At 41.9% G+C, this 22,712-nt stretch overlaps 1 protein-coding gene across 3 annotated transcripts in view; it reads left to right on the top strand.

Annotated features, from left to right (window-relative positions):
* Positions 1–9,830, top strand: part of LOC120517237 (golgin subfamily A member 6-like protein 2) — a 78,442-nt gene extending 68,612 nt beyond the window's left edge. For all 3 annotated transcript variants that reach the window (XM_039739425.1, XM_039739424.1, XM_039739426.1), the window contains one exon: positions 9,546–9,830. The gene's annotated coding sequence lies outside the window, so the exon portion shown is untranslated. The remainder of the gene's footprint in view (positions 1–9,545) is intronic.
* Positions 9,831–22,712: the final 12,882 nt, after the last annotated feature.

Raw genomic sequence — 22,712 nt, 5'->3', positions numbered from 1 at the left:
CCTGTCCCAAACTGGACACAATGGAGTATTCCACACATACCAAGATATTCAGTAATGTAAATTAAAGCAAATTAAAACATGCGCATTGTGCAGGGACATCTTACTAAAGCGAACTGAGACTGTACTCTATGCAAACATCTGCAAGTTACTCTATTTAGAAACTTATGTATTCCCACTGCTTGGCTGTTGTGAAAGAGTTTAATTCTGAAAGCACAGCTGCCAAAGCACTTCCTAGATTGCCCACTGGGGGGGATACCATCAAAATATCCTGACTAGAACCAAATAAAGCTTACACAAGACTTGATAAAATAAAAAGATTTATTTTCACAAAGGCTGTGCAAGCCCCAAAGCTCTGAAGAGCACAAGGAGAAGCCTAAAAGGCAAGGCATAAAACATGGTAACCAAAGTCTCAATATAGAATCCAAAAATCGAGGTTGAAAGCAGGACAGAGGTGCAAAAAATGACAGCACATTCGCAATATCTCTCTTATTATAATAAAAAAATCTTGGGTCGAGACGTGATCTTCTTGGAAGGAGTCTTTGACGTCCCGCGAGACAAGGCAGTGAGACAAAAGGACAGCTGCTCTACAGGCTTTTAAATGATCGACACGCAGCGCGACAAGCAGAACACGCAGCTCGGCAGCAGCAGCAGAAAGACAGCAGCTGATCAGACCGCATCTCCTTAGCGTGCGCTCAGCACCAACTTCACAACACGGGTCGAGAGAAGTGAGCAGCGGGCAAAGCCCCCTAGCGTAGAGAAATCTAAAAAATGAAGTCAAAAACAGAGCAGGGATTCAAAATACCAGAAAAGCAATAGCAAAGCACAGCAGCATCACAATAACTCTCCACACAAAGCACATTCAATGAACTGCGAGGAATTGTGATGAAGCCCTACCCTAAATAGGGTGGAGGGCTGTTCCTGGCGGTAAAGGGCAGGCGGCCCCGCCCTTTGTTGGACCACCCACAATGCAAAGGGACATAACTAAAGCTCTTCCCCTTTTCCAACATTAGAATGGTGTGCATAAAAATTGAAATAAATATTAATACAAATATGGCGGCACGGTGGTGCAGTGGTAGCGCTGCTACCTCGCAGTTAGGAGGTTCCCGGGTCCTCCCTGCGTGGAGTTTGCATGTTCTCCCCGTGTCTGCGTGGGTTTCCTCCCATACTCCAAAGACATGGTGGATTGGCGATTCTAAATTGGCCCTAGTGTGTGTTTGTGTGTGTCCTGCGATGGGTTGGCACCCTGCCCAGCCTGTGTTGGCTGGGATTGGCTCCAGCAGACCCCTGTGTTCGGATTCAGCGGGTTGGAAAATGGATGGATGGATTAATACAAATAAATTGCATAAAATAATGAAAACCAACAAGAAATGACACTTTGAACCCCAGCCAGGGGAGACATGCTGGCTGAAACATGACATTTGCTAAATTAATCTTTTTTCTTCTTTTTCCTCTTGTAGTCCTTTCTTTTCATTTCATTTCCATGAGTGCAGAACTCTACTACTTTGTTCTCTTTCACACTTCTTTTTTTCTTTTTTTTCCTCTTCCTGTCTCCCTGTCTCTAGGAGTGAGCAGCATTCCCCAAAGTCCACCCATCACAGCAGCTGATTGGATGCAGCTGCCCCACTGACCAATCAAAGGCATTTTAGTCTCTTGATTGACACTAGCTGCAGGTCTCTTGGCTATGCAGAGTACAGAACTGTTAAAGGGACAGAAGTCAATTCATTGTGGCAGTCCTGAAATCAAACTGGGCTGCACATTGTTTTGAAGTTGTTTTAATTTAGTGGCGTAGCATTTTAATTTTTTTCTGATGCCATTTTGTTTTATCATGGGTGCTGTCACTGTGAAACTTTTTTGTATATGATGGTTGCTATTCATGTATATAAGTTGATGCCATGTTTATTCCTGTCCCAGGGTCCACTAAAGATTTTTTTCATCAGAAATTCCTGGTTTAGACCCCATTCATGTGTTTCTGGCTTAGTGTTTTGTTCTTATTTTGTTTATTAGACTAAATCTTTATTCACAGTTAGCACTTGAGGACGCGGGTGTGCCAAAAATGTCCAAAAATGAAAGTAGAGGAAACTCCTTAAGGTGATCCTGGTGTTTAGGAAAATCTAAAAATTTCTTTTCAGTTCCACCTTCTAACTTTTTTCCTACCAGTGGGTACAAAGATCCACCTGAAAGCAATTATAGTCTTTCTTCAACAGAACACAATTATTTGATGGCAATCCTATTCATCTGCTCAAATCCAGATGAAAAAATTTTCCAGACTTGCAGGAGTAGAGAAACACTTCGTATCAAACACAAACCAATCATTCAGTTCTTCATCTGGAAACTGATTGTCTGTATGATCACATGTCTGATGGATCACATTGATTATTGACTTTATTTTACCTGGATAGTGAAATGGAGAGAGAGCAGGTTATGTGTTTATTCATGGAAATGTCTCCCAGATAATGTATTATGTTTTTGGCAAACTGAAAAGCTTCAACAGTCAATAGTATCCTTTGCAGAATTTTGCATACGCCTGCCAGTTCAGCTAAAACGTCATTAAGTATTGAGCTTGTAATTTACCCAAGCAGTATTTATGAGTAAGTTCATTGTCTTCTTCAATAATTTTTCCACAGTTCCCCACTAATCTATCATAGTTTCTAACAACAGCATTTACTGCAAAACATCTGGATAGACATCTAACCTCACTTAGTGTTTTAAATGCAATCAAGTCTGCTTCTGCAGCTTTGACACGTTCTTCAAATTTCGCCTTCTTAATGAATGACCAGCAGGAAATTGTTTAAATGGTCCTCAGCAAAGTCTCAATATGACTCAGCAAAAGTGATTTTTTTCCAAGCATCATTCATATGCAGGACCTCATGATGTCCCACACAATGTCGCTCTGGTAAGTGTGGACTGGACTGCCACAAAACAGCAGCTACACCTATTCTTTGGCTCTGCATTACTGATGTGCCATCTGAGGCAAATATTATCATCTGGTTTAAATTGAACTTGTTTTCTGAACTGTGGAATTACCCCCAAAATAGATAAACTGATAACATGTTATTATGCCAGTGACACAGTTTTATGAATGGATTCACTTTTTTCCTTTCTAAATTTAAAACATAAAATGAACATTTTTGAAACTGTTATGTCAGTTGATTGACTGACTATCAAAGTGTGGACGGCCGATTTTCTAATTTTATTTAACACGTCTGTCTGATTGTTGAATTTATGCACTCGAAGAACCCAAAGGCATAATTCTTACTTTGCTGACAACCGTGTATTTTCACACATTTGGCAACGTGACCATGAATATTCCAGACCACCAACATAGACAAAATTTATTTCCACAACCAGCAAAACATTACGCACTAAAACTTTTACCTTGCCAGATGTGGCTTGTTTTTGCTGCACAAGTTCGTTTCAACAACAACACAACAACAACATTTATTTATATAGCACATTTTCATACAAAAAGTAGCTCATAGTGCTTTACATAATAAAGAAAAGAAAAATAAAAGACAAAATAAGAAATTAAAATAAGACAACATTAGTTAACATAGAAACTGTCCGATGGCCAGGGAGGACAGAAAAAACAGAAAAAAAACTCCAGACGGCTGGAGAAAAAAATAAAATCTGCAGGGGTTCCAGGCCACGGGACCACCTAGTCTCCTCTGGGCATTCTACCTAACATAAATGAAATAGTCCTCTTTGTAGTTAGGGTTCACACAGAGTCACTTGATGTTAATGGTCATACAGACCTCTGGCTTTTAATCCATCCATCATTGTTGGAAGATCACGGTGCTTTGAGTAGATGCGCCAACACCAAAAGGATACCGGAAAAGAAAACAGAAGAGAGAGTAGAGGTTAGTACGGATTTTAGAGCCACCATGAATAGTTATTATAATGAGTTGGATATACAGAGTATCAGGATTTTGATTACAGTGAAGTTATTGGAAGGCCATGTTAAAATAATATGTTTTTAGCAGTTTTTTAAAGTGCTCCACTGTATTAGACTGGCGAATTCCCATTGTTTCTGTCTTCTATTCCTAAGTTTCTGTCTTCATGTTCTTGCTTAGGTTCTATTAACCTTTTTTTATCAACAAATCATTCAATTGATTTTTAAGCTTTGTGACTGATTTGGAAGAAATAAATATTATTATTAACAAATGTAAAAGAGGGACAAGAGGCAGAAAAAGGTTTGGGGTAGCATAAGGTTCAATTTTGTGTTACTAATTTGTTCAGTATACAGTGGGATGCAAAAGTTTGGGCAACCTTGATAATAGTCATTATTTTCCTGTATAAATCGTTGGTTGTTACGATAAAAAATGTCAGTTAAATATATCATATAGGAGACACACACAGTGATATTTGAGAAGTGAAATGAAGTTTATTGGATTTACAGAAAGTGTGCAATAATTGTTCAAACAAAATCAGGAAGGTGCATAAATTTGGGCACCACAAAAAAGAAATGAAATCAATATTTAGTAGATCCGCCTTTTGCAGAAATTACAGCCTCTAAACGCTTCCTGTAGGTTCCAATGAGAGTCTGGATTGTGGTTGAAGGTATTTTGGACCATTCCTCTTTACAAAACATCTCTAGTTCATTCAGGTTTGATGGCTTCCGAGCATGGACAGCTCTCTTTAACTCACACCACAGATTTTCAATTATATTCAGGTCTGGGGACTGAGATGGCCATTCCAGAACGTTGTACTTGTTCCTCTGCATGAATGCCTTAGTGGATTTTGAGCAGTGTTTCGGTCGTTGTCTTGTTGAAAGATCCAGCCCGGTGCAGCTTCAGCTTTGTCACTGATTCCTGGACATTGGTCTCCAGAATCTGCTGATACTGAGTGGAATCCATGCGTCCCTCAACTTTGACAAGATTCCCAGTCCCTGCACTGGCCACACAGCCCAACAGCATGATGGAACCACCACCATATTTTACTGTAGGTAGCAGGTGTTTTTCTTGGAATGCTGTGTTCTTTTTCCTCCATGCATAACGCCCTTGTTATGCCCAAATAACTCAATTTTAGTTTCATCAGTCCACAGCACCTTATTCCAAAATGAAGCTGGCTTGTCCAAATGTGCTTGAGCAGACCTCAAGCGGCTCTGTTTGTGCTGTGGGCGGAGAAAAGGCTTCCTCTGCATCACTCTGCATACAGCATCTCCTTGTGTAAAGTGTGCCAATGGTTGAATGATGCACAGTGACTCCATCTGCTGCAAGATGATGTTGTAGGTCTTGGTGCTGGTCTGTGGGTTGACTCTGACTGTTCTCACCATTCGTCGCTTCTGTCTATCCAAATCTTTCTTGGTCTGCCACTTCGAGCCTTAACTTGAACTGAGCCTGTGGTCTTCCATTTCCTCAATATGTTCCTAACTGTGGAAACAGACAGCTTCAATCTCTGGGACAGCTTTCTGTATCCTTCCCTAAACCATGATGGTGAACGATCTTTGTCTTCAGGTCATTTGAGAGTTGTTTTGTGACCCCCATGTTGCTACTCTTCAGAGAAAATTAAAGGAGGAGGGAAACTTACAATTGACCCCCTTAAATACTCGGATTCACCTGTGTATGTAGGTCAGAGGTCACTGAGCTTACCAAGCCAATTTGAGTTCCAATAATTAGTTCTAAAAGTTTTGGAATCAATAAAATGACAACGGTGCCCAAATTTATGCACCTGCCTGATTTTGTTTGAACAATTATTGCACACTTTCTGTAAATCCAATAAACTTCATTTCACTTCTCAAATATCACTGTGTGTGTCTCCTATATGATATATTTAACTGACATTTTTTATCGTAACAACCAACGATTTATACAGGAAAATAATGACTATTAACAAGGTTGCCCAAACTTTTGCATCCCACTGTAAAAGTAGAAGTTAATAATAATAATAACTAGGGGGCTCTGCCCCCTGCTTGCTTCGCTTGCCAAGCCAGCGCCCGCCACTTCACAGATCTGCCACTCATGTATGGGGAAGCGGATGTAAAATTTAAACAGATTGTTATTTTCATGGAAATTGTTACATATGCATAATAGACCTAACTATTTTACATTACAGCGAGTAATTAACCATAGTAAAAATTAGTAAAACGTAATAAAATAAGTTTCATGTTGCATTAGAGGTATTCATTGCATTTTACGTTTTCGTTCTGTTTGGCTTTGAAATTAACATGCAAATGCTTTTTAAACTTACACTTTTACCGTAAAACTTTAGTAAAAACAGTATCTTGAATACATTTTTCGTCAATATCTCATTGAATTTCGAGTTTCTAATAAATAAACCGACTTTTTCGAATGTTTGTCCCTGTGATTTTTTAATTGTCATAGCAAAAGCTATTTTAATGGGAAACTGTAAACGTTTTAATACCAATTTAATATCAAGATCTCCTTTGGTGTCTAATGTTATCCGCGGAAGATGTACTACATTACCTTTCTTGTCGCCTGTTAAAAGTTTACACGCAATAACATTACAATACATCGTTCTTTCAACAGTAATTCAGAAGACCGATTAGGATACGCCATAAACTTTACAAAGAATACCCAGGGATCTTTAATGGCCACAGAGAGGTAGAACCTCGGTTTTCTGTCTCATCCAAAGAACAGAGTCATTTTTACAGAACAGTGTCCCAGTTTCCGCATTCAGACCACAGGGTAAGCGCCCCCTGCTGGTCTCACCAACACCATTTCCCAGCAGCAACCCAAGCATTTGCTAGATGGTCTCTCATGTAAGTACTAGCTGGGCCTGAACATGCTTAGCTTTAGGTAGGTGACCTGTTCTGAAGCGCATGTGGTATGGCTGCTGTACTATTAGGTTTATATATTATCCTTAAAACAATTTAACATTTCATACATTCTAATACAAAATTGTTGTCACTGTATTGTACTTGTATGATTAATGAGAGAATTGTTGGTGACAGAGTTCTCATTTGCTGGTATTGATTTACCTCAAGCTAAAATGAATCATAAGCAAAGTGAACATGAATCACGAATCAGATGAGCGTGCTTTAAACATCTGCAAAGTGAACGACACTGACAACGTAATGCACACACTACAGCAATCTTGTGTCAAATCTTTCATGTTTGCCAATCGAATCGTGCAACTCACTGAAAAAAGTTGTTCAAAAGTAATGAATCATTTGCGACTCACCTGTCACTGTCGTGCACACGCTCATGATCTGGTTTTCTTGGATTACAAATCGAGATCAGCCTGATGTGGAAGCGTTTGATCCAGATTGGAACGTAGTTTGCACTCTCATTATCTGGATTAATGTGGTCCTGCTCTTAAGGTGCAAATCTAGACCAACTTGATGTACTACAATTTAATGTGTCTTAGGTCAATGACTCCAGAACTGCTCTAAATAAATTATGTTAGAAAATACTCTTCAAATTCTTAGGAGGTTTAGTGATGGTGTTTGTCATGACTGCACTAATGTGAGCTAACTGGTTAAGAAACAGCATTGTTTGAGAATTAACACAATTGTGTATTGTGAGGGGTTCAGCCTGGACACAACCACACGGACACCAACTCTTCATAATAACAAACCCTTTTATTTCTAATATCTCCCAGACACCAGTCCCGCACACAGCATAGTGCTCCCGCACCACAACACCCTTCCTCTGGCCTTTCTCTGTCCGTGGGCCGCCTTTCCTCTTTTCTCGGGATCTTCGTCCTGCTCCCACTCCCGACTCTAGCTCCCAGACTGTAGGAAGGCGGCCCCTTTTATGTTCACCCGGACGTGCTCCAGGTGCCCAATGACGCTCTTCCGGCAGCACTTCCTGGTATGGCGGAAGCGCTACTCTTGCACCCGGAAGCACTCCGGGCATCCCTGGAAGAATCTTCCTCTGTCTTCCTGGGTGTGGCAGAAGAAAATGTTTCCCGGGTTCCATGAGGCTTGGGGCGCCCCCTGGCAGTGGCCACGGGCCACAATGGGATTGAGCCTCCTTGCTCCTCTCCTGTGGTCCTCTCCAGATCCAGGTCAGTTGCCCCGTTGACGTATACACCACCTTCCGGTCCTTCCAGGCGTCCCGGCTGCATCTGTCCCCCAGCCTCCTGTGAGTATTCATGTATGCCTTATTCAGACAGCGTTTTCAAAATATCACTTCAGCTTGCAGAGAGCTGGGTTCAGAGACCTCAAGAGGAGCAGCCACAGGCAGGAGTGCCTGCTATGTGAAGTGCGTCCTGTTTTATTGTATATACTCTCACTTGCCACTTTATTAGGTATACTTGTTCAACTGCTTGTTAACACAAATATCTAATCAGCCAATCACGTGGCAGCAACTCAATGCATCGTGGCACGCTGACATTCTCAAGACGCTAGGGATCTGCACTGGCAATCTGAAGGTTGCCGGTTCGAATCCCATAAATGCTAAAAGGGACTCTGCTCTGTTGGGCCCTTGAGCAAGGCCCTTAACCTGCAATTGCTGAGCGCTTTGAGTAGTGAGAAAAGTGCTATAGAAATGCAAAGAATTATTATTACTATGCTGAAGTTCAAATCGAGCATCACAATGGGGAAGAAAGGTGATTTAAGTGACTTTGAATGTGGCATGCTGATCTACTGGGATTTTCATCACAACCATTTCTAGGGTTTACAGAGAATGGTCCAAAAAAGAGAAAATGTCCAGTGAATGACAGTTGTCTGTGCAAAAATGTCTTGTTGATGCCAGAGGTCAGAGGAAAATGGCCAGAATAGTTTGAGCTTTTAGAAAGGCAACAATAACTCAAATGAGCACTCGTTACAACTGAGGTGTGCAGAAGACCATCTCTGAACACACAACACGTCGAACCTTGAAGTAGATAAGCTACAACAGCAGGAGACCACACCGGTACAACTCCTACCAGCTAAGAATGGGCAACTAAGGCTGCAATTTGCACAGGCTCACCAAAACTGGACAATAGAAAATTGGAAAAACTTTTCCCTGGTCTGGTGAAACATTTGTATGTTAAGGTCAGAATTTGGCATCAACAACATGAAAGCATAAATCCAAGACAAGGGGGAGTCCATCCCGGTACTAATAAGGTGTACCTAATAAAGTGGCCGGTGAGTGTATATGTAAATACTCAGTTGCAGCAAGTTGTCTTCATTTGAGTTTTGCAACTAATACTCAGTTAGGTTTTGCCCAAATCAGTGGTTTGAACTCCTTGTAAGAGAGAATACGTGGGAGCAGCCAGAGTACTTATCGGTCAGTTTGTGGAGTGAATGCCGTTTATCTGATCTGAGGTTAACCTGCTATTAGTAAATCATTAGTGGGGGCTGAATCAGAAAACATGGGCTTTAAAATGCAGCACTATAGCCAATAGACCAGACATGTAAGTCACACAGTTGTTTGCAGACATGTTGGTGTCTGTTGTAACTGGGTCATGCGAGATAATGTCTTCATATAAAGACGTGTGATGACATCTCTTGGAATGTGCACTTTAGATGATACCTATAACACTGATTTTTATCACACTCAGGAAACTGCATCTCTTCTGGGGTCCAAATGGAAGGCAACACTTGGCAAGGCATTGAGAGCCGCTCAGGAATCTTAACAGTTCTCTGTTTTTACCAACAGCCGGGAGGATTTTGACCAATGAGAAGAATCATCAAGAACCCTACATCTAGTCCTGTCTCCTACACCGGAGATCCACGATGTCAGCCGTCACCAGCAAGTGAAGAAGACAAAGTTGAGAGCAACGTTTTTGTACCTGCCATTAAATGGGGTTGCCCAGTCAACTCAACTCTCGCTGCAGTTTTTGTCTTTCAGAAATCCCATAATATATTTTGTTAGTAAGAATTTCATTGTACTTTGTGCAGGTACAAGTGACAATAAATAGGAACTTGAATAACCAACTGTGTGAAAGCCATCAGACCAATAAAATATGTAAAATAAACAATTTGTATTTATTGTAAAATATGCAGTGTACGGAAAATATCAGAAATGCACGTCCCAGCATGCATGAGCGCGCAGAGTATTATGGGATGTTAGCTGAGAGAAAGAGATGCACGTGTAGCTATCATTTCCGCATAGAGTAATAGTCATTTGTCATAATTAAGAGAACTGATAAGAAAGTGTGCGTTTAATGACCACAAGTAAGTTCTTTTTTGTTTATCTTGCATGATCTGGTTGTTTAAAGTGTACTGTTTAGCGTTTGCGTATTAAGTATATTTGCCTCAGTGCTGTTTATTTTCAGTAATAACTACATGTTACTACATTTAGTGTGTTTGGAGGTTTATGGGTGTGGTGGGTGTGACAGATCGCCCAGATAAATGGTCAGATGTTCCAGGAAGGATTTCACCCAAGAAGGTATGAAGTATAAAGGTGGGCCAGAGAAGTAGAAGGGCACCACCTAAAGGGTCAAACCTTTGTCTGAGAGGTTGCTTCATATAATATGAGTCTTTAAGATAGGAACTCTCCCTTCCAACCAACAAGTTGAGGTGGACACAAAGTATATAAATGGCCCACTTGCCTCTTGTAATTTTAAATTGTTAGACAGAGATGCTATATTTTGATCAAGAAGGAGCCAAAGTGGGAGAGACCACAATGGAACAAGTAAACCACTGTGGCCTGTGAAGTTTTAAGAACAAGACCACCTCTACCGCTCATGAGACCCTTGGGAGAGCAGAGGGGTAGTCCACTTTGGACTGTCAAAGGGGGCTTAATTCCAGAGGAGACAATTTGGCTTCAGCTGCTTGTATGTGTGATTTGGGGCCCAGCCTGCCACCGCCTGTCACCTACAAGCAGACATTACTGATTTATTTCTCCATTGTCTTGGTGACAACTAGTTGTGCTACCCATCCAAGGTGGGTTAAAATCTACCCAATCGACGTAGACCTCAAGCGTTAACGTTTGCAGTGCAATATATTCTGTAATGCATATAGTAATAAAAAACATTGCATGTGTCATTCCAACAGATAGCACATCACAGATGTTTGTAGTAATAAAATGCATTACTCCACACATTTCTGATGTGCCATCAGTTGGAATGACACATGCAGTGCTTTTTATTGCTATGTTTATGATGCACCACCTGAGGGAAAGATAGAGACAGAGCAAGTGGACGGACACACGGGTACACAGACACTTATTATTTTATTAAGATGGATTATTGCCTTCAAAGAGCTCTGTCCTACTAATTGGATGAAAAGAATATTTCAGTATTGTGAAAAACTAAAAATATTTTTTCTCCGTATTTCCAAAGTAGAAGTCATCCATCCATTCATTATCCAACCCGTTACATTATAACCACAGGGTCACGGGGGTCTGCTGGAGGGTGCAAGGCAGGAAACAAACCCTGGGCAGGGCGCCAGCCCACCGTAGGGCGCGCAGACACACACACATCAAGCGCACACTAGGGACAATTTAGGATCGCCAATCCACCTAACCTGCATGTCTTTCGACTGTGGGAGGAAACCGGAGCGCCCGCAGAAAACCCACACAGACATGGGGAGAACATGCAAACTCCACGCAGGGAGGACCTGGGAAGCGAACCAAGTAGAAGTCATGGTGATCCTATCTCTTCTTGTACCAAGTGACCCCAACAGTCACTTCATATATGTTGTGAAAAGTCATAGTGCATGGAATGGCTTCCCGACCAAGAAGGATGATATTCTACTACCTTGCTGGTAGGCCATTGTAGATGAGACACTGTGGATGAATTGGGCATCCCAGCTGGGATTCAAGGACAGAGGGAGCCGCTTTCTGGGGTCATGAGGTCCTCCATTACACTGTATGGTAGTGTCTCAATCTCTATTGTAGCTCCTGTTTGGACACCAGCAGAACTGCATGGGAGTTGTAGATCTGGAGGGGCAGCCCCGTTATGTTCCTTGGGTGCCACTGGACAGAGCTACTGGTAAGAAGCACCCAAGGTTCTGCTTGACACAAAAGCCCATCCTGACTACAGGTCTGCTTTAAAAGGGCACTCTCTGCCTCAATTTTGTGAGTCAAAGTTAAGAGAAGAAAGAAAAGGAAGAAATATTGTTGTAGGAAGAAGCCTTTAGAAAAGACAAATAAAATTAAATCTTTTGGACCTGAAACTTGAGTTGTGGTAGTTGGTTTTGGGGTGCAGGAAGCCCCCCTAGAGGTCACAATACACTACAGCATACATGCACTCTAAACATCACAGAGTGCATTTAAGTAGAACATTTAATTTACGCAGTAATTGCAGCAGTCAGAAGCTGACACAATAACACATTCACAATGACTTATGGGTAGTTCAAACACACACAGCACAATGCTCAGCCATTAGTCCAGTTGAAGTGAAGGTCAAATGAACTTGGACATTCTACTGCAGGATTGCACCATTGTTGAGATTTCTTTGGGCCTAGGGAGTGAAACCTGCTGAAATTCACCAAAGAATATTGGCTTGTGAGATCTTTAAGCTCTTTGGGTACCCATCTTGTGCAAACTTTAGAGTACCCCAAGTCATCATGCACTGTGGCTTGTGCACATCCATAGGTAATATCCAAATGTGGAGCAACAGTGGAAAACCTAAACCATCGGTTATGTCTAATTAAGTCATCTGTCGTGCTGATGTGGGCTCAGGTGTATGATGTTGATGATTCACCAGATCGAGCTTCATCATTTATGATTGTTCTTCACTCTTTAAACCTTTTGTTGATTCCTGATGTTTGCATTTCCATACTGAGCCAACATCCTTAGGTGATCACTCCCTCCACCCAAATACATCTCACTGTGGCATGCTGTTCAACAATGGTGCAATCCCACAGCAGAGCTTCAGTATTCATTTGACTGTGGCTTCGATTAGACTAACGGCAGAGCGCCGTTGATGTTCAATCTACACATAAACCATCACAAACATACTGTTGTTTTGCATTAGCTTCTATCCATTGTGGTTACCACATAATTTTCAAGTTGCCTTCACTGTTTGATTAGAGGACAACAGAAATCAGACTATTAAATTCTTCATTTCTAGCCAAGCTGGTCACCAACACACTGCCATCCACTTACGTCCAGGATCTTCTGTACATACTTCTGGGGACTTGCACTTGTGGGAGACAACTTCAGGGCTCACCTAATGTTAATGTGCTCTGGACCATAGGGTGACATGGTCACCTGGTTTCCTTTCTTTCCTCTCCCTGCTGAATGGATGATTGATGGACTTTCCACCTCTGAGGTTCCTTCCGACTTCTGCCATTCTGAAGTCAGTCTGAAGAAGACTCGTCCACAGAAGAGATCCTTGCAGTTATTGTATGTAGTTTGCAACTGAACCATCTTTCAGTTACACGAGGTTCACCTAGGTGTCCAAAACCCTTTATGATTTTTCATTGGATTGTTTAACCCCAGTAATCAATGCCTTAGCTTTCTTGAGATGGAGTTCTTTAGTGTTTATCGATCATGAATACAGAACAGGTAGCGAGGTCCAGGTCGCAGAATGAGGGGCTCAGGCAAATATGGTGCCAAAGCCAAGATGAGAATACCACCAGGAAGTGGTAGTGGGAGTCCAGACGTTAATTACTCCTGCGGCCAGGAGTTAGAGGAGGAACCACGTTAGAAGTTGCCTTGTCTGGTTAATGGCAGCAGATGATTCTGAAGTTGCCCAAGGTTGGAAGACAGGCTTTCCTAGGACTTCCGACCTTTTAAATTTTGGTTGGGAGTTAAGATTTAAATTGTTTATTGTTCTCCACATAAACCTACTACTCTTAGTGTTTTTTTGTCATAATTTCAGATGGCCCCCACTGTCCATATTAGCATTTCTAAAAGAAAGACACTTCACAAATTGTGGGTTTCCTGGAATTAAAATTTAATTAGCATAAAAACAAAATATTAAAAACTATCCTAAAATGGTAGCCATGTTCTGATCCAACTGTAATAAAAATGGAGGTCCTTAAGCCAACATACTCATCTGTTTGTCCACTTTCTGGACCCACCTTTTTTCCATAGAGGATCACGGGAGCCGAGTCCATTGGAGGGCACTCACTCACTCACCGCCAGTAACTGGGCCGGGAATCAACCCCACGTCCGGAGAGCTGGGTGCAGCACTGATCACTGTGCCACCCTATAATACAGTGTATATAATATCTCAGATATATGACAACCATTAAGTATAATTCAGTTGATTATCACATGACATAAGATAACATTCACCTGTGAGGGTCATCCCAGATAAGGACACAGTTAGCCACAATTTTATTTGTAGATACATTCAAGACTTTGCCGTGCTACATTTTTGGAGAAGTGAGAGAAGAGGAGTGAAGAGTAACCTACAGTCAGGTCCATAAGTGTTTGGACAGTGACACAATCTTCATAAGTTTGGCTCTGTATGTCACCACAATGGATTTGAAATAAAGCAATTATTATGTGATTGAAGTGTAGACTTTTCAGCTTTAGTTTAAGGGATTTACCAACAATATCCATTCAGGAATGGCAGCCATTTTTCTGTATACCCCCACTTCCATTTCCAGGGTCTCAAAGGTACTTGGAAATTTGACTGAAATGCTGTTCCATAGCCAGGTATGAGCAGGTCCTTCATTATTTCATTAACTATTAAGCAGGTAGAAGGTCTGGAGTTGATTCCGAGTGTGGAATTTGCATTTGGAAGTTGTCAGTGTGAAGTCTCAATATGAGGTCCAAAGAGCTGGCCATCAAAGCAGGCCATCATTAGGCAGAGAAAACAAAACAAACCCTTTAGAGAGATAGAAGAAACACCAAGAGTGGTCAAATCAACCATCTGGTATATTCTTAAAAAGAAGAAACGCACTGATGAGCTGAGCAACACCAGAAGGTCTGGACAGCCATGGAAGACAACTGTGCTGGATGATCACATAATTCTGTCCTTGGTGGAGAAGAACCCCTTCATGACATTTAGCTAAATCAACAACACTCTCCGGGTGGCAGGCCTATCATTGCCAAAGTCTAAAATCAGGAGAAGACCTCATGTAAGTAAAGATAGAGGGTTTACCACAAAGTGCAAACTACTGCTCAACCTCCAGCATTGGAAGGAGAGATTAGACTTTGCCAGGAAACATTTTTTAAAAGCCTGTCCAACTCTGAAACAATTTTTTTGGTCAAAGGAAACCAAGATCAATGTATAGCAGAGTGATGGAAAGAGAAGAAAAGGCTCCTGATCCGATAAATACCACGTCATCTGTGAAACATGGTGGAGGCAGATCTTATGGCATGAGGATGCATGACTGCTAATGGAAGAGGGTCACTGGTGTTGATTGATGGTATGACTGCTGGCTGAAGTAGCAGGATGAACTCTGAAGTGCATAGGGCAGTACTGTCTGCTCAGATTGAGACAGACCAATAGGACGACACTTCATATTACAGATGGACAATGAGCCAAAACCTACTCCGAAAGCAAGTGCTTTTCATTGCAAAGTAGTGGATTATTCTTCAAAAGCCAAGTCAATCAACTGACCTCAACCCAACAGGACATGCAGTTCACATACTGAAGACAAAACTGAAGGTAGAAAGTCCAACAAACAAGCAGCACCTGAAAGCAGCAGTAGGGTGGAAGCCCAGCACTTGGAGAAGACAGTCATTGGTTGTAAAGGATTTTCAACCAAATATTGAACATGATCGTTATATTTATCGTTATACTTTTGAGCCCCTGAAAATAGGGGGACCATGTATAAAATTTCTGTCTTTTCCGAACGTCTTGTACAATATTTATATTAAACTAAAGCCTACACTTCAATCACATCTTGTTTGCTTTGTTTCAAATCCATTGTGGTGGCTTACAGAGCAAAAATTCTGAAAACTGTGTCCCTGTCCAAATACTTATGGACCTGACTGTATGAGTCAGCGTGTGTGAAAATAAACATTTAAAATGAGGAGAGAAAAAGTAAAAAGGAGTTTGTTGAATCAATAGGGCAGCCTCCGTCTGATAGTAATAGGGTTTGGAATAACACGATAAAAAGTCCAAGTCAGCCTCTTGGACGTTTTCACTTTTTTTTTTCTAATACAACATTAATTGACTTTTTTTGACATTGATCAACAGAAAAAAGACTCTGTAATGTTCACATGAAGACAGATCTCTGCAAAGTGGTTTAAATTAAACACAAATATAAAACACAAATTAACTGATCACACAAGTGTTTACCTCCTACAAGTGGATGTGCCTTTGGCAGCCATGACAGCCTCGATTCTCTGTGCACCAGCAGCTCTGCACATCTGGATGCTGCCATCTTTCTCCATTCTTCTTAACAAATCTTACATTTGTAACACAGGTGAGCAGCCTTTGTCATGTCCAGCCACAGATTCTCACTTGGATCTAACTTGGCCATGGCAGGACATCAACTTGTTGTTTTCAGTCCATTCCAGTGTAGCTTTGGTTTTATGCTTGAGGTGTTTGTCTTGCTGCAAAACAAATCTGCTCCCAAGGTGCAGCCTCCTTGCGGACAGCATCAGGTTTTCCTCCAGGATTTCGCCATATTTTGATGCATTCACTTTACCCTCACAAGCCTTCTTGGGCCTGCTGCAGAGAAGCGTCCCCACAACGTGACTGTGCCACCATCATGCTTCACGGTGGGGATGCTGTGTTTTTGATACTGTGCAGTGTTTACACATAACATTTAGTTTGATGGCCATAAAGCTTGATTTTGTTCTCCTAAGACCATACAACCGTCTTCTGGCAGACTTTAGAGTCTCTCATGTGCCTTCTTGTGCTGTTTTTAGTAGTGACTTCCTGTTTGCCCCTCTCCCTTAAAGCTGTGACTGGAGAAGAAGTGGGGCAGCAGATGTCTCTTCAGTCTTATCATCTGTAGCTTGTAATTCCGTCAGAGTCCTCGTAGGTCCCTTGGTGGTCTCCCTCATTACTGTTGTTCTTGCATGATCTCTCATTGTTCCACAAGCCACAGCTGGGCCATGCTCTTTCCACTTCTTGATGATTGATTTGACCAAGGGGTGTCCAACTCCGGTCCTGGTGGGCCGCAGTGGCTGCAGGTTTTCATTCTAACATTTTTCCATATGGCCACCATATGGAGTCATCACAAGGTGGGCTTCCATGTTCAGGTTCATTTATACTTCAATCAACCAAAACCCCGGAAAGGTGATCTCTATTGAAATAATTCTTGGACTTCTAAAATCAACTGGCTGCCCCCAGTGATCATTTAGATTTGACATCCTAAAGGAGGTGAATACTTATGTGATTGGTTATTGCATATTTTAATTTTGTCATTAATTTAGACCCCTTTGCAGAGACCCATTTTCATTTTGACATTAAAGTGTCATTTTCTGTTGACCATTGCCAAAAAATCCAAATTAAATCCACTAGGATTCAATGTTATATGAAAATGAAATGTGAAAAGCTCCACTGGGATGAACACTTTCTAGGCACTGTATTTCAGTTTTTGTGTTGTATAATTTACTTAATCAAAATATAAATTGTCCTGGCTGTGTAGAAGGTAAACTGAGTCACCAGAAGATATTATTATTATTATTATTAGAAGATATTATTAAGCAGCCCTCTCATTGTTCCTTCTTGCACTTTGTCTATGGAGCGTCATGCCTGCACGTCTGTGGATCACCTGGTGGGCTTATTTGAGGTACGTAATAAACTTGGAAAGAACAAATGAGAGTGATTGGGTGGATATTTGGAGTGTCCCAGAGTGCGAGGATGACAAAACGCTGAGTGGAGGTGACAGACGTTAAGGAGAAACAGACTGAGGCGAAAGGCAGAGGATGATTGAGGAACACGTAAAGAGGCCCAGAGAGCGAGGCCAGAGATGTTGTGGTTGGTGGGGTAGTTGGTTGACCCCAAATGATGACCAGGATGGCTGACAGTGGATGAAAAACATTTTTGGGGCAACCAGTTAACCTGGATAACCCTGCAAAATGGCCGCTAAAGCAATGATGATGATAATGAAAAGGATGAATTCTGTGACGTTGGCCCTTGCTACACGTTGGTGTGATTCTCACCAGAGATGTTTCCTTGACTTTTTACTTTAAGCAAAAGAAAGTGCAAATCTTTACTTTTTAGAGGAATCAAGCAGCAAAGTAGACGCTTGCTTGTTGTGCTTTCCCGTTGCCCCTAAATCGCCCTCTGGAGTGAAGCTTTCAGCTGATCAAGTCTCAGATGTAATCGGATTCCAGTTATCGTCTTGGGTGGCTTTAATAATCCCACCTCAGTATCTGAACTTCCCAAATACAAACAGCTGGTGAAATGTGCAAGTAGAGAGGGCAGAACTCTGGACCACTGCACTGTTTCAGATGCCATGCCATGCCATTCTATGGGTCCTTTTGGGCAACTCTTGACAATGCCGTGCTTTAGCGTGTCTGGAGCGAATCTCACAAACAGTGGTGAGCAGTGGAGGTCGATATTTGGTAAGTTAAACCCAAATTTTACTGTATGTCCATTTGGGAGATGTTATATATCTATCTATCTATGTATTGTGCCTTACACATCTATTTATCTATCTATTTGGGCCACGAGGGGGCAACTGCCGTGGATCAGAGGAGGACCACTGGAGAAGAGCAAGGAGGCTCAAGCCCATTGGGGCCCGTGGCCACCGCCAGGGGGCGCCCTGAATCTCACAGGGCCCGGGAATGATTTACTTCCGCCACACCTGGAAAGATAGAGGAGGATCCCTCCAGGGACACCCGGAGTGCTTCCGAGTGCTCTCCCGACAATTCCGTCACACCAGGAAGTGTCCTCAGAGGGAGTACCTGGAGCACATCCAGGTGAGAATAAAAGGGCCCGCCTTCCTACAGTCTGGGAGCTGGAGTCGGGAGTGGGAGCAGGACAAGGGTCCTGTGGAGAGAGGAAAGGTGGTCCAAGGACAGAGAGAGAGAAGCCCAGAGGAGTGGTGATTGGTGTGAGGAGCACAGTGTGCTGGGCGGGACTGTGTATGTTGGAGACAATAAAAACTTATTTTTTTTAAAGATGCGGTGTCTGTCTGGTGGTGTTCGGGCATGTCTCACACTATCTATCTATCTATCTATCTATCTATCTATCTATCTATCTATCTATTATATAGTGACTTACACATCTATCTATCTATTATATAGTGCCTTACACATCTATCTATCTATCTATCTATCTATCTATCTATCTATCTATCTATTATATAGTGCCTTACACATCTATCTATCTATCTATCTATCTATCTATCTATCTATCTATCTATCTATCTATTATATAGTGCCTTACACATCTATCTATCTATTTATCTATCTATTATATAGTGCCTTTCACATCTATCTATCTATCTATCTATTATATAGTGCCTTTCCTTTCTGTTTATCAAATCACATATGTATGAATGGTTGCTGAGTCAAAGATGTATGGCGTCCCCCAGACAGTGTACAGCAGTTCTTTAGCGAACTGTAACTTTAAATAGAATTTAGAATTATAATACATTTAAGTATATATTCATGGTAGTAAACCACAAAAATAAAAATAAAAGGCAAGAAAAGGATCTTTGTCCGGAATACCAGCTTTCATTTCTGGAGTTGTGACCTCGGACGTTTCACTAAATAATTCTTAATACTGTCGGTCAGAACCCCATCTGACTCCTCTCTACTTAGTATATTCTATATAAAGAGAGGGCTACAATGTCTGATAAACAAAGGCAACCAGATGCACAAAGAAAGAGGTGGTTGGTCTGGGAATGTCTCTTGAGGATTAAAATAACAAAAATGTTGCACACATAGTGTGGGTTAAACTCCTAATATTACAGATACAAAAGAAATCCAACAAAACTCTAAGTACAAAACGATAAACACTCGCCACACAGTCCAGCCCAGCTTCACAAATGCAGATGATGGTGTTGTGCTTATGAATTGAAATCCTCCTGAAGGTTATATAAAGTTTTATCCTATCGTGATGCCGATGTATGTGATGCACTCCGAGACTAAGCCATTTTCTAACCCAGACAAATTCACAAGAACAAGCAAGCACAGGGCAAGAACATAAATCCAGAGAATATATAACCCGATTGACGTCATTGCAATCCAATTGTGCATGAAGCGTTGAAACAGAAAGATGCCACTGAGTGCAGTCCTACTTATGGCGCCCTCATCTTTCACTCAGCAGCCCCCACAGCAACTGTCGAAGCAGCCCAATGATGCAGTAGCCCCGGGGGTGTGCTGGGAGTTGCAGTCTATTTAAGCAGCTGGGCTACAGTGTTAGCTACAGTTTACCACAACAGCTCGCAAACTCGCAAAATAATTTCAATTATTCAATAGACAACAGAATCAATAAACCAAGGAAGTGCAAGGGCCAGCCTGTATATCTGGAGGGTGTCCCACAGTTCCTAGCTGTTCATTTTGAACACACTTTGGAGTGATGAGTAACTTCTATGTGCTTTGTGATTTTTTTGACCTTGCTATCGGAACCCGTATTGGGATTTGTTTGTTGGTGTTTGTGGATTGCGCCACGCAGCTTCATTGTGATTGGAATACTTTTTGCGAAGACTAACTCTTTCATTTTATCAATATTTGGTGCTTGCCCTCATTACTTACCTCTCACCAAGTATATCTAAGCATTCCACAAAGTTGAACACACAGGAAAAGCGATGACAGTGTTCTAAAACATGTTGTGTTCCCCATTTGGACTTCTAAAGGAGTCTCTCTGGCGTTAAGCGGACACATTCTTGAAAGCTGTTTGATGACCAGCATGCTCTATGGGAGTGAGATGTGGCTGATAAAAGAGGAACATAAAGAAAACTTGGAAAGAACAGATAAAGAGTGATTGGGTGGATATTTGGAGAGTCCCAGAGTGAGAGGATGACAAAACGATGAGTGGTGGAGAAACAGACTGAGGCGAAAGGCAGAGGATGATTGAGGAACACGTAAAGAGGCCCAGAGAGCGAGGCCAGAGATGTTGTGGTTGGTGGGGTAGTTGGTTGACCCCAAATGATGACCAGGACGGCTGACAGTGGATGAAAAACATTTTTGGGGCATCTGATTAACCTGGATAACCCTGCAAAATGGCCGCCAAAGCAATGATGATGATAATGAAAAGGATGAATTCTGTGACGTTGGCCCTTGCTACACGTTGGTGTGATTCTCACCAGAGATGTTTCCTTGACTTTTTACTTTAAGCAAAAGAAAGTGCAAATCTTTACTTTTTAGAGGAATCAAGCAGCAAAGTAGACGCTTGCTTGTTGTGCTTTCCCGTTGCCCCTAAATCGCCCTCTGGAGTGAAGCTTTCAGCTGATCAAGTCTCAGATGTAATCGGATTCCAGTTATCGTCTTGGGTGGCTTTAATAATCCCACCTCAGTATCTGAACTTCCCAAATACAGACAGCTGGTGAAATGTGCAAGTAGAGAGGGCAGAACTCTGGACCACTGCACTGTTTCAGATGCCATGCCATGCCATTCTATGGGTCCTTTTGGGCAACTTTTGACAATACCGTGAAATTTCCTATCTCTTCATATAAAGCAAACAAACATTTCTAAAGTCTCTATCACAGACAAAAGTCGCAAAACGCAGAACAATCTTTATATATAATACGCTATCGTGGCTGTTTGTCTGTCTGTCCAGGATTTTAAATCACCTGTAACTCGCAAACCGTTTCACCTACTGACCTGAAATTTAGTACACATCTACTACGTGACGTCTACTATCCGCTTTCGGGGTGATGATTGACCTCCAAGGTTATTCCTCTTTTTATTTTTATTTTATTGTCAAATCAACTCTCGGCAGCGGCCAGCTGGCCGGTCGTGTGGCGCATGTGTACGGGCTCCGTTCTCATCGCTACCACCTTCGCTGTCACTTCCCCTACCTCTTCATATCTTAAATCATTCTTGAGGCAGATTGAAGACTTAAGTGCCAGCTTAAGTGAAAAATTAAGGAAAACGTACAAAGTAATTGTAACACAAACACTGACTTAATCAGTTTTAATGCGAAAAGATGCTGGTGGAAGAAGAAGCAGCGGGCCGCTAGGGTGGGGAAAAGAAGAGCTGCTCAGGAAACATCAAGCGCAGCAACCTCTGAGCAAACGAATGCTAAAGAGTATGAAAACTAGGAATGCTCAAGTCAAGTGTATTCACTGCACGTTATCCTGGTTACTGGTAAAACATAAAATAAAATAATAAAACAAAATACAGAGCAATGATAATACAAAAAAACACACACAGATGACAGCGCTACCCAAATACCAGCTGACACAAATGTGTACCGAGTTGACAGTTGAACAGATTCTGCTGATCTCAAAGTCAGTATCAGGCTGTTCCATAACCTTGGAATATGCAGGCTCCAGAGACCACCAGGAAACCACATGCTGGCAATCCGATCCAGCCCAGAAAACACAGCCGGATGAGATCCGATTCTCACCAACCAAACCACATCGTCATCTTTGTCCCCAAACCGGAGCCTGCCAGAGATGAGCAGGTAACTCCGTTGGAAGCGGTGGGACAGACCCCTTCTGTCCACTCAGGTCACACTCCATCAGTTCTTCGGCAGCAAGTCGAATGTCAAAGAGTGATTGGAAGCAAAGCAAAGAAATGGATCCAACCACAAATGAGTAACAAAAAGAAATGCCAACGCAAGTAGAGACGAGAGCGACAGACGGCAAGCCAAACAGAGGCGCCATTAGAAAAAATAAACAGAAAATGAAATGAGCTAAACCAGAAATAAAAAAAAAAACAGTGCATACGTGGACTATGGAGGCTGTGGAGAGACCACAGGATGGGATTCTACTCTCTGGTGGTATTCAGAGAGCATACAGATACGGTTACTCCTTCATGCTGTAAGGGTTTGTCAGGCATTACAACAATCATCAAATACAATTAAGCCAAGCCATGGTCTTCTAAACAAAAAGAGGAAGCTTT

The sequence above is a fragment of the Polypterus senegalus genome, chromosome 17 (genome assembly GCF_016835505.1).
Source record: "Polypterus senegalus isolate Bchr_013 chromosome 17, ASM1683550v1, whole genome shotgun sequence".
NCBI lineage: Eukaryota > Metazoa > Chordata > Cladistia > Polypteriformes > Polypteridae > Polypterus > Polypterus senegalus.
Note: the sequence above shows the minus strand (reverse complement) of the source record. Positions and strands in the feature narration are given on the sequence as shown.